Source organism: Aulonocara stuartgranti, assembly GCF_965226115.1.
Source record: "Aulonocara stuartgranti genome assembly, chromosome: 12".
Taxonomy (NCBI): domain Eukaryota; kingdom Metazoa; phylum Chordata; class Actinopteri; order Cichliformes; family Cichlidae; genus Aulonocara; species Aulonocara stuartgranti.
This window is the reverse complement of record NC_138948.1, coordinates 27,276,524-27,287,906: the sequence shown is the minus strand read 5'-3', so window position 1 is coordinate 27,287,906 and position 11,383 is coordinate 27,276,524.

Sequence of the window (11,383 nt, the reverse complement as noted above, 5' to 3'; positions counted from 1 at the left end):
TAATGCATTATTAGTTATTTTTTTAAGTATTAACTGGAAACACACAAAAATGCTTGTCTAATTGAAAGCTGGAAGTAATGCTTACAGCACTTTTTAAACTTTGGTTTTCCTTACTTTTAAAGGTTTGTTTATGTTTACTGTATTCATGTCAACTCAGCTCTGTGAGCTTTCCAAGCGGTAATTCGTAGTGTGTCTGTGTTACCTGACACTGTATAGCCAGTGTTTCTAGTACTTTGTCAACATTAAGGGGAAATCTGGAATAAAAATATCAGATTGTTAATGTTACATGTCCAAACAAAAAAAATCAATGTTCAAAGTATCTGTGTAACCGGTGTGATTCTGCGTTGTGTCTGATAAAAAAGGTAAAAGAAAGAAAGACCTCCAAGTAAATAATTTGCCCACTCCAGCTCCTCTCCCACAGGGGAATTGTAGGAAAAGGGCTGGCATTTATTTTTACATTAAACATAAAATATGCATTTACACGTAACATATTTGACATAAGATAAAACAAAAACAACAACATGAAATCCGACATCCATCCATCCATCCATTTGCTACCGCTTATCCTTTTCAGGGTTGCGGGGGGCGCTGGAGCCTATCCCAGCTGTCATAGGGCGAGAGGCGGGGTACACCCTGGACAGGTCGCCAGTCTGTCCCAGGGCCAACACACAGGGACAAACAACCATTCACACTCACATTCATTCGCACATTCACACCTAGTGACAATTTGGATTATCCAATTAACCTATCCCCACAAGCTGCATGTCTTTGGACGGTGGGAGGAAGCCGGAGTACCCGGAGAGAACCCACGCAAACACGGGGAGAACATGAACATGAAATCCGACATACCTGATAAAAAAGGTAAAAGAAAGAAAGACCTCCAAGTAAATAATTTGCCCACTCCAGCTCCTAGACCAAATACAAACAGTGGGGAAGAGGGTTAGCTCAACCCACCACAGCTCCCAAGCTAGCAAGGAGTATATATTCATGCTAGCATTTATGGCGCCTAAAACACATTTATGATACACACATACTACACACTTATAACATCTTACAAAAACAGGCTTAATAATGACAATAACTGAACTAACATCGCAATCATAAACATCAGGGTGGCTAAATATGAATTATGTGTGTTTCAGGGTGTTGGAAAGAAATGACACCCACCTCTCCCACAGGGGAATTGTAGGAAAAGGGGAGAGGCAAAAGGGGTACACTGTATTTATAGTATTGCACCAAAGAAGAAGAAGAAAAGAATGAGGAGGGGCTCTAACTGATAATGAACACAACTACAGGCTTGGAGGTCCTAAAAGTCAGGTATAAAAGGAGCAGTTTGGGAACACATTTTGTGTAATTATAACAATGTGATTTATGACTCTGTTACATCTGCACGGATTTTACATATTTATTCAATAACTTTAGGCTGCTAAAGCATCAGTGTAATTTAAATCCCAATTACGAATTATTTTGTAAAAACAAGATGAACTCATATCTATCTTTTGGTCTCAGTGGTAGTCAAACTGTAGCTGTATGAAGTAACAACTGCTGATAAATAAAAGAGACTCACAATTTCACTAGAAATTGTTTGAAAATGTCCAGGAATATTTACTTTGATTAAAAATTTCCAAACATAAATGTGTGCCTTCTCTTTCACACTTTTGAATGAAATTCGGTAGCTCAGTTTTCAACTATTTATCCTACTGCATAGCAATGACATTTTATCAACTATGGGATCTGATTTATAAATTATGTAGTTATATTCTGCAGTTAGTTCCAATATCACTATGCCTATATTGTACATATAACATATAACGTATACATATAAAAATGTTGGACAAAGACACAGAAGACAGACGTTTTACAGTTTTGCCTTTGGACCCTGCCACAATGGATTTTAATTCAGACAATTAAATGTGATTGAAGTGCAGCGTTTCAGCTTTAATTCAAAGGGTTTTACAAAAACTTAGCATTAACTGCTTAGCAATTATGCCTATTTTTAAAAACAGTCCCTTATTTAAGGCTCAAAGGTAATTGCAAAAACAAACAGAAGTTTAAATATAAGCACTGAGTGTTCTTGACTTGGTTAACTGATGAAAAGTTGTCTTTCTAAAGTGTGGACATAAGTCTGTCATCATGCACTTTCAATGTCTTCTGTGGTCTTTCCGGACTTTTGGTGTTGCTGAGCTTTCCAGTGCATTCCTTCTTTTTTAAGAATGTACTAGATTGGTTATTTGAACACTTCTTAAGTTTTACCTACACTGCAAAGCTATGAAATACAAACTCTGAATTATCTTCAAATATTATATTTGCTTTATTTGTCATGAAATAACAAGGGACCATGAAACTGTCAGTCAATTATCCAGTTTCTTTTCAGCCTCTCAGACTGAGGGATTGTCTACACTGATAGCTGCAATTTCTAATCAGTTTATGCCAAATTTTTGTTTAACCCCTTAAATTAATGGAAAGTCTGTACTTTAGTCACATATTGATTGTTTGATTTAAATTCCAATGTGGGGAAACCTCATGGAGCTAACTGTATATTGTAAATTTGGTAAATTGACCCATTTATTTCTTTTCTGCATCTAAGTGCTTTCTGTCTTGCATTCACACTCCAATGCACACATCGGAAGCATCTTGGAGTTCTGCATCCTGCCCAAGGATACTTTGGCATGCTGACTGGACCAGCCAAGAATCAAACCACCAGCCTTCTTATGACTAGATGACCTTCTCTACCTCCTGAGCCACAGTCACCATATATTCCCTAAAGCTATACTTTATTATACTTTGTGGCTGTCTGATTATGGCAAATATAACAATAATAATTATTATGGTCAGAACTGAAAGAACAATAATTGAACCCAATTGCTCAGTGAACTTTTATCAGTGGCATTCCTTGAATTTAATTCAAGAAATTTCTCTACTTGCAGTAATTCAACTTAACAGAATAAATAACGAAGATATGTGAACTGGGTACATTTGGGTTACTATGCTGTGCTATAGTAGCTTGAGCTAATACAATTCTTTAAAAGCCAACTTAGTGTGACTAGATACACCGTGGATTTAGAGTGGCTTTGCTCTCAGTAAATTATGAATGTACAGTCTGACACTAACGGTTATATTATTAGGATTGCCTCTAACAGCAGATCTAGTGTGAATGAACTCTCATGTGTCTAAAAGCTCTTTGTGGAGAAATTATCTGACATCTGTGCCCCACATCTGTTTGTATGTACACATAGACACAGATGGCTTACATCAACACCTGGATGTGACTTTGATTTCCTGCCAAATAGGTGGATTGGGATGACAGTCACTATTATGGGTATCATGCTCTGTTAATACTGTAAAGTGCAAATTGGCACGTGTGCAGGCTCAGGAATGTAGTTTAACAGAAGAGTATTATGTTGTATTTTACAATACCGAGTTTGATTCACGTGTCTTTTTTCATAAACAATTATCCCCATTTTGCACATAGAAATATTATTAATGGTTATACATGTTACGTTTGCCACCTCTCTGCATGGATTTGGGGTTACAAAAAATTGTTTATAACACTGGTGACAGTGTCAAAGTATAAAGAGTCCCTAACCCCAGATTTCTGTTCCACTTTAAAGAAAATAAATAAAAATGAAATGGCAGTACCTTACATAAATTATTATATATTTGGTTTCATATTAGCCACTGATTTGGTAATGATCAGACACTTTATGTGTATTTGTATTCTACTTCATTTGTATTTTAATCATGTTGCATTGCTTCTTCTTTTTTAAACCTTTTTATGGTCTTTGCAAGCGGAAGCAAGAAAGCCCATGACATGAGCTTTTTGGGTCTTTAACTCTCCTGTTATATCCTCCTGAGAACCGAGGAAAAAGTATGTGGCAGCAGCGTAAGGTTTTCACAAGTTTTATTGTAAACACAAGAATAAACAATGGTGAGACGGGAGTATGTGGTGAACCATGCCTTCTGTCTGGGTTCATACCTGGAAGCAGGCATCTGGCAGTGGTCAGCATTGTGATGCTGCCAATCCAAGGGATGGCTAATGGTTGAAGAAGGCCAGAGGGTCGTTGATCCAATTAATGATGGCGGATCGGGCAGACTGGAAACATAGTGTCTATTGGGAGTGCTGGAAACCAGGTCTGGTTCATCCAGAAGAGCCTGGTGAATTGTCTCCTTGATTCCCCGGGTGAGGGAGCCCAGTCTACATGGTGATGGGAGGATGTTCTCAGGTTCTGACTGGTCAGTGTTGGAAGAGAATTGGAAGAGAATCTGGTTGTTGTTGGAAGAGAATCAGTGGATTTTATATTTCTGGAACCTGGATGATAAGAAATGAAGAAATTGAAGCGGCCAGAAAACAAAGACCAATGAGCCTGGTGAGCATTGAGCCTCTTGGTGGCTTTAGGGTAAGTTGTGGTTGGTCCAAATAATAAACGGTTATTCGGTTCCTCCTAGCCAACGTGACAATTCCTCTAAGGCTAACTTGACAGTGAGTAACTCATAATCCCGCACATCATAATTTTGTTCTGGGGGTGTTAGTCAGTGAGAGAAAAAAGCACAAGGCTGCAGCTTACCTTGAGGTCCAGACTGCTGAGCGAGCACAGCCCCAGGAACTGAATCACAGACATCCACTTTCACAATAAACTGCTTCACAATATCTGGGTGGACAAGGACGGGTACAGAAGAGCTGAAGAGTTGTTTCGGTTTGACAAAGCTGCCTCAGCTTCTTTCTTTTTTTTTTATAACTTTTTATTTGTCAGTTTACAGTATGAGAATACAAAACTTACGGTCAGCATAGGAGACATACACAATTCCAGTAATAGCATCTTCTTACATCATGGTAATATTCAATTATTCAGTACAAAGGGAGTACACAACCCATTTTTCCCAGAGCTTCTTGAATTTCTCAAGCTCGAGTCTAAGGGCAAAGGTAAGTCTTTCCATTCCAAAAATTTCTTCCACTATCCCACGCCATTGGGCCCTAGTTGGAGGGTCTGCCTTTTGCCATCTTCGGGTTATGGCCTTCCTGCAGCCAGCCAAAAGTATTTTCAATAAATAATTATCTTTATGTGGGAGTGCCGTAGGCAATTTGCCAAGATACAACGTATCAAATGAGTAGACTATTTTAATCCCAATTATTTTGTATATCTCAAGGGCCACCTCCCCCCAATATGGCTGGATCCTTGGGCAGGCCCAGAAGACATGAAAATGGTTTGCCATGGGGGTTCCACAACCTCTCCAACATAGGCCCTGGCTCTGTGAGCCTGTTTGCCGAGCTGTGAGTTTAGGAGTGATAAAGAATCTCACTACATTCTTCCAACCAAACTCTCTTAAGGACCTTGAATTTGCAGTGGTAGCCTGAGAGTCACATATTCCCCACCAGCTGTCCTCTGAAATTAGTGAGCCTGATTCCCTCTCCCATTTCTGCTTAATGTACAACGTAGAGTGATTTTTAGAGGCTTGTATACTACCGTATATTTTTGAGACCATCTTTTTAGAGTCCTTTCTCTTGTATGCCTCTTGGAAGATATGAATTAGGTCATATTCGTTTTCATCTCTGATTAGTAACGTCTTGTTGTAATAGTCTCTAACCTGCAAGTATCTAAAGAAGTCATGCTTTGCCAGTCCATATGTATCTGAGATGGTTTCATAGCTTTGGAATCCCCCATTTGTTGCTAGTGAACAAAAAGAAGTAATTCCTCTCTGAGACCACTGTTTAAAGGTCCCATCCAGCCTGGCAGGCACAAACTCCGGGTCATAAGCTATCCAATTCAAGGTCCTAGCCTGTTTTTCTATTTGTAGTTTCCCCACTACCCTGAACCATAGTTTCAGGGTGAACCGGGTCAAATGGTTCAAATCTTTGTAAAAATTTTCAGCTTGGTTCTTATTTCCTAAAAGTGACTGTAGTGGGAAGTCTAATTGTGTAATTTCCATATTTTTCCATTTAGCTTCAAAGTTTGGGGAGCACCAGTTTACCAGGGGCTTCAGTTGTGCGGCGTAGTAGTAATCTTGTAAGCACGGCAAAGCTCTCCCTCCCTTCTCTTTTTTTAGTTGCAGCGTTTTGTACTGGACCCTCGGTCGTCTGCCGTTCCAGATGAACCGTGAGATCCATCTGTCCCACTCGTCAAATTGTTTTTGGGGTATCTCCAGGGGTAGTGACTGGAAGAGATAGAGGATTCGAGGCAGAACGTTCATTTTAATTATTTCTATTCTATTACTCATATCCAATGGGAGGAGAGAGACCACCGAGTTAGGTCAGATTTGATCTCTTTGTTGAGGGGGCAATAATTAATTTCATAGAGTCTAGACATGTCTTTCATTAGGTTTACTCCCAAGTATTTTATTGTGGGAGAGTCCCATTTGAAGTTAAATTTCTTTACAGTTTCCGGTCGAGGTGTATAATTGAACGTAAGGGATTGAGTTTTTTGAATATTTAGTTTATAGCCAGAGTAGTGATTGTAGGCTTTTAGTAAGGTCATCAATTGGAACAAACTAGATTCAGGATTTGTAATAAAAAGAACATCATCCGCGAACATACAAGTCTTGTGTTCTTCACCCCTGATCATTATTCCTTGTATTTCAGAGTTTTCTCTAATAGCCTGAGCCAAAGGCTCAATGTACAAGGCAAACAGGGACGGGCTCAAGGGACAGCCCTGGCATGTCCCTCGCTTCAAAGCAATATTTTGAGACAGGTGCCCATTAATCCTGATCCTGGCTGTTGGGGAGTGATACAGTGCTTCGATACATTAAATGAAGCCATCTTTGAATCCGAATCTTGCTAGTACCCTAAATAGATATTCCCAACCCGCCGAGTCGAATGCCTTTTCGGCGTCTAGGCTGACCAACATTGCACTAATATTTCCTGATGTTATATGATCCATCACTTGTAGCGTTCTCCTCAGGTTGTCCTGGGTCTGTCTATTTGAGACAAAGCCTGTCTGATCTAAGTCTATCAGCTCCGGGATAATTGATTCCAGTCTCTTAGCTAATATTGAAGCAAATAATTTATAGTCCACGTTAAGGATAGAGATTGGCATGTACGAGCTGCATTCTTTTTTATCTTTGCCGTCTTTTGGGATAATTGAGATAACTGCTTCTCTCCAAGATTGTGGGGCTACTCCTGTTCTTAGTGTATGATTAAAGCAATTAAGCAGCACTGGTGTTAGTTGTGTCCTAAATGCTTTATACCATTCGGACGGATAACCGTCTGTGCCCGGTGCCTTATTCGCCTTCAGCCTGGAAATGGCTTTATGCAGCTCTTCAGCAGTTATCTCAGCCATGAGTTTTTTATCCTGCAATTCTCCTATAGATGGTAGGTCTAATGAGTTTAGAAAGGCTTCCATCATTGTATTCTCTACTAGGGGAGGTTGGGTATATAGGTCTTTGTAATACTGTTCAAATGCCCGTTGAATGTCCTCCTGTTTACTGCAAATAATTTGTGACTCAGGGTTCCTGATTTTATGAATTCTATTCTTTTCCTGTTGTTTTCGCAGCCTCCACGACAGAAGTTTCAGCGCCCTAGGTCCCGTCTCATAATACTTTTGTTTTGTAAATTTGAGCTTTTTTTCAATTTCCTCGTCGTAAATGCTGTTTAAATCTTGTTTAATTTTGTTCATCCTCACCAATATCTGGGGGTCTTTTTGGGCAATATGTCTAGACTCTAACGATTTCAACTCCCCCTGTAGCTTCTCAAGTCTTTTCTGCTTTTCTTTTTTCCTGTGTGCTGTGAGGGCAATAATCTTACCTCTAATGACAACTTTTGCTGCGTCCCATAGAGTATTTGGAGATACCTCGCCATTGTCATTATTTAGTAGATAAGTTTCAAATTCCTGCTGGATTTGTGTTTGTGCTGATTTCTCATTCAGAATACTGGTATTGAGTCTCCAAAGTGTATTTGTCCGCTGTTTAGCGCGGCGCAGGGTTAGATACACACCTGAATGAACAGATAAATCTCTGACCCCAATTTTACATTCCTCGACCTTATGCCAGTCTGATTTGTACATAAAAAAATAGTCAATACGAGTATATACTGAATGGCACGCAGAGTAACAGGTAAACTGTTTATCCCCTGGATGAGAGGCTCTCCACACATCAATCAGACCCAATTCTGTAAGCATGTGTTGGACCATGATAGCATTTGAATTTTTCTTTTGCCGGTGGTTGGATGAGTCTAGTTGAACATTAAGGTCTCCACCAAAAATCAAAACTCCCCGTGTTTCCAAGACCGCTAAATCAAGTAGCTTCTTATAGAAGGATTTGGTGCTTCCTGGCGGGGCATATACATTAAATAATGTTACTTCCTCCTCTTCTAATTTACCCTTTACCAAAACGAACCTCCCGTCTTTGTCCTTTATCTCTGAATACAATTCAAAATTAACAGCATTGGGGATCAATATGGCTACTCCTCTTTTGCGGCCTGATTTATGAGACAAGTAGTAGGTATGCTGGAATCCAAGTTTTTTCAATTTTTCATGTTCTAAAGAAGATAAATGTGTCTCCTGCCAAAAAATTACATGCAGCTTCTCACGTTTCATTTTGGCTATTATTTTGCCCCTTTTAATCGGATTATGTAGCCCATTTACGTTCAACGTGATTATTTTACTTTCCGGGTGATGCATACGACTTTTTCAGGCTGTGGTCCCTTGTGCAACATCACCCATGCCGACCAGAACATAAACAAGAACAACAAACAAGTAATCCCAAAAAACAAAATCAAAGACTTCCAAGTCCGAAGTTCAGGTGGAGCCTCGAGTTGAGAGGAAATCCTCGGTCCAGACGAGGGCCTCTCTCCAGTGTCAGGGAAAATACCCAGCACCAGTATCATTGTTTTATTACGTCCGAATTGCCCAACCGGTACAAAGTTCCTTCTTTAACAAGCTTAGGGAGTAACTACAAAAAAAGACTCTTCACAGGATATGCGGAGAGCAGAGCTACAGATGTGATTTGAACATCCAAAAGCCTGAATATATTCGACCCAGATAATAATAAAAGTAAAATAATCACTGTAGTTAGGGTCATATATGGGATACGAGATGAACTGGTAGAAACTCTTAGATATAGAGTTCAGCTTAAACTGTCATGTGCAGAAGAGATTTCGAGTTATTGGTAGATTTGCTGAGGAGTAATATTTCAACCTCCTCTCTGCATGAGAGCAGGATACCTCACTGCAAAGCTCCAGAGGGGATGTGGAGACCCTCTTGTTTTCACTCGCAGGAGTCGGATGTTCCCGGAGGGGCCCGGTGGAAGCTCCGTAGTTTCTCTCTTATCCTCCGCCGATCCACCGCCTTTCTGCTGCGATCTGCGCCGGCCCTCTCCCACGTTGCTGGTCTCTGCTGTTTCAGCGCCGTGGGGCCTGGTTCCTTGATTTCATCCAGGCAGAATCCTCTCTTCTTCAGGTCTTCGGCTGCCTCTGTCGCGTTCTCGTAGAGTTTGGTGCCGCTATCGAAAAACACCCTCAGCTTCGCTGGATCTGGCATTTGGAAGCAGAGTCCCTTGGCTTCGAGCACTCTCAGGATCCCCACGTACGCCTTTCTTTTCCTAAGGATGTCTGGGGGGTAATCTTGATCAAAGTAAAGCCTTTTCCTGTCATAGCGGACATCCTTCTTTCTCCACGCTGAATGCAGTACCATCTCTTTTATTCTGTACTCCAGAAAGCACAGCACCAGTGATCTAGGCGGAGCGCCTTCTTGGGGCTTTGGGGCGAGCGCCCGGTGGCAGCGCTGGATTCCGAGGTTTGTTTCCGCAACCGGCGGGCCGATTTGAGCCCTTATCAGCTTCGTTACAAACTCTATCAGATCCGGGCCCTCTGATCCCTCCGGTACTCCATGTATGCAGAGATTATTCCGGCGTGAGCGTGCTTCTAGTTCGGTCAGCTTTGCTCTCAGGGTCTCCTGGCTCTCCATCATGAGTGCGAGTGCCTCCTTAACCTCCGTGTCCCATTCTTCAATCTCGGCTATCCTCTGTTCTGCCTCCTCTACCCTTGCCGTGGTAGCCGCTAGCTCCTTTGTAGTTTCTTGAAGTTTCTTGTTAATTTCTCCTTTAAACTCATTCAGTTCCTTTTTCATATCATCGTGGAAAGAAAGTCGAAACTCACTCATTTCACTTTTAAGGTCCGATCTCAGAGCCTGGATCTCATCGTAGATAGCTAGCATGGAGGGACTAGCTTCGCCATTATTCACCTCTCCGCTGCGAGTTTCCTCGGCTAACTCTCCCTTTTCCCGTCCCGAGCTTGGTTTGCCTTTAGGCTTTTTTTGTTTATCCCCATCCATGTCAAGTTTAGGTACTGTTCTTTGTGTCTGAATAATCTTCCAAGGGGATTATTTCCACCCGGCGGGGAGCCGAAACTTTCAGGCAGCCATTTGCTACCGCGCCAAAACCGGAAGTCCGCTGCCTCAGCTTCTGGGGACCAAGATGAGTAAGAGCTGTGGCTACCAGACTGTAGTTCCTGATAAAATGGCGGTAGAAGTCAGCAAATCCAAGAAAACGCTGAAGATGGTTTAGAGATGTGGGAGTGGGACTTTTTTTTCCCGCCCGCACCTTCAGGGGTCTGTCCTCCTGCCAAAATATAACCCGGAAAAGAGATCAAGGAAGAGTGAAACTCACATTTCTCTGCCACGACGTACAGGCAGTTCTCCAGGAGACGTTGTAGGATACTATGAACATGGATCTGATATTCCTCAAGGGACATGGAAGAAATAAAAAACATCATTTAAATATACAAAGACAAAAATGTTCAAAAAAATACCTCAACACATCATTTACAAATGCATCGCCAAGTACTCAAAATATCCCAATGGCATATTAAATGCAGTCTTTCATGTATCCTCTTCCCTCATATGAACGAGGTGATAAGTGTTTCAGAGGTCTAGTTTGGCGAAAATAGTGGCCCTGTGGATGCGTTCAAAAGCGGAGTTGATGAGTGGTAATGGACACTTGTTTTTAACTGTAATGTTGTTTAATCCCCTATAATAAATGCAGGCGTCTTACTTTTCTTGGCAATGAAGAAGAAGTCAGCACCTACTGGGGAGGAGGAAGGATGGATGATGCCGGCAGCCAATGACGCACAAATATATTTTTCCATTGCCTCGCTGAGACAGGTTGTTGAGGCAGCTAGAGGGTAACAGAGCCCCGGGGAGAAGGTCAGTGGCACAATCGTAGGGCCTGAGAGAGGGAAGCGACAAGGCTTTGTCTTTATTAAAAACTTCTTGGAGGTTGTGGTACTCTTTAGGGTTGGAGGACAGATATGGGGGGTGGAAGATTGGTGAGGGAGGTTTGTGTGAACCGGAAGGTAGTAGCGATTTTAGGCAGTTGGCAAGACAGAAAAGCTTGCGATCTTATCACCAGACCAGTCTATATGGGGCTTGTGTTTCTTTAGCCATGGATAACCAAGGAT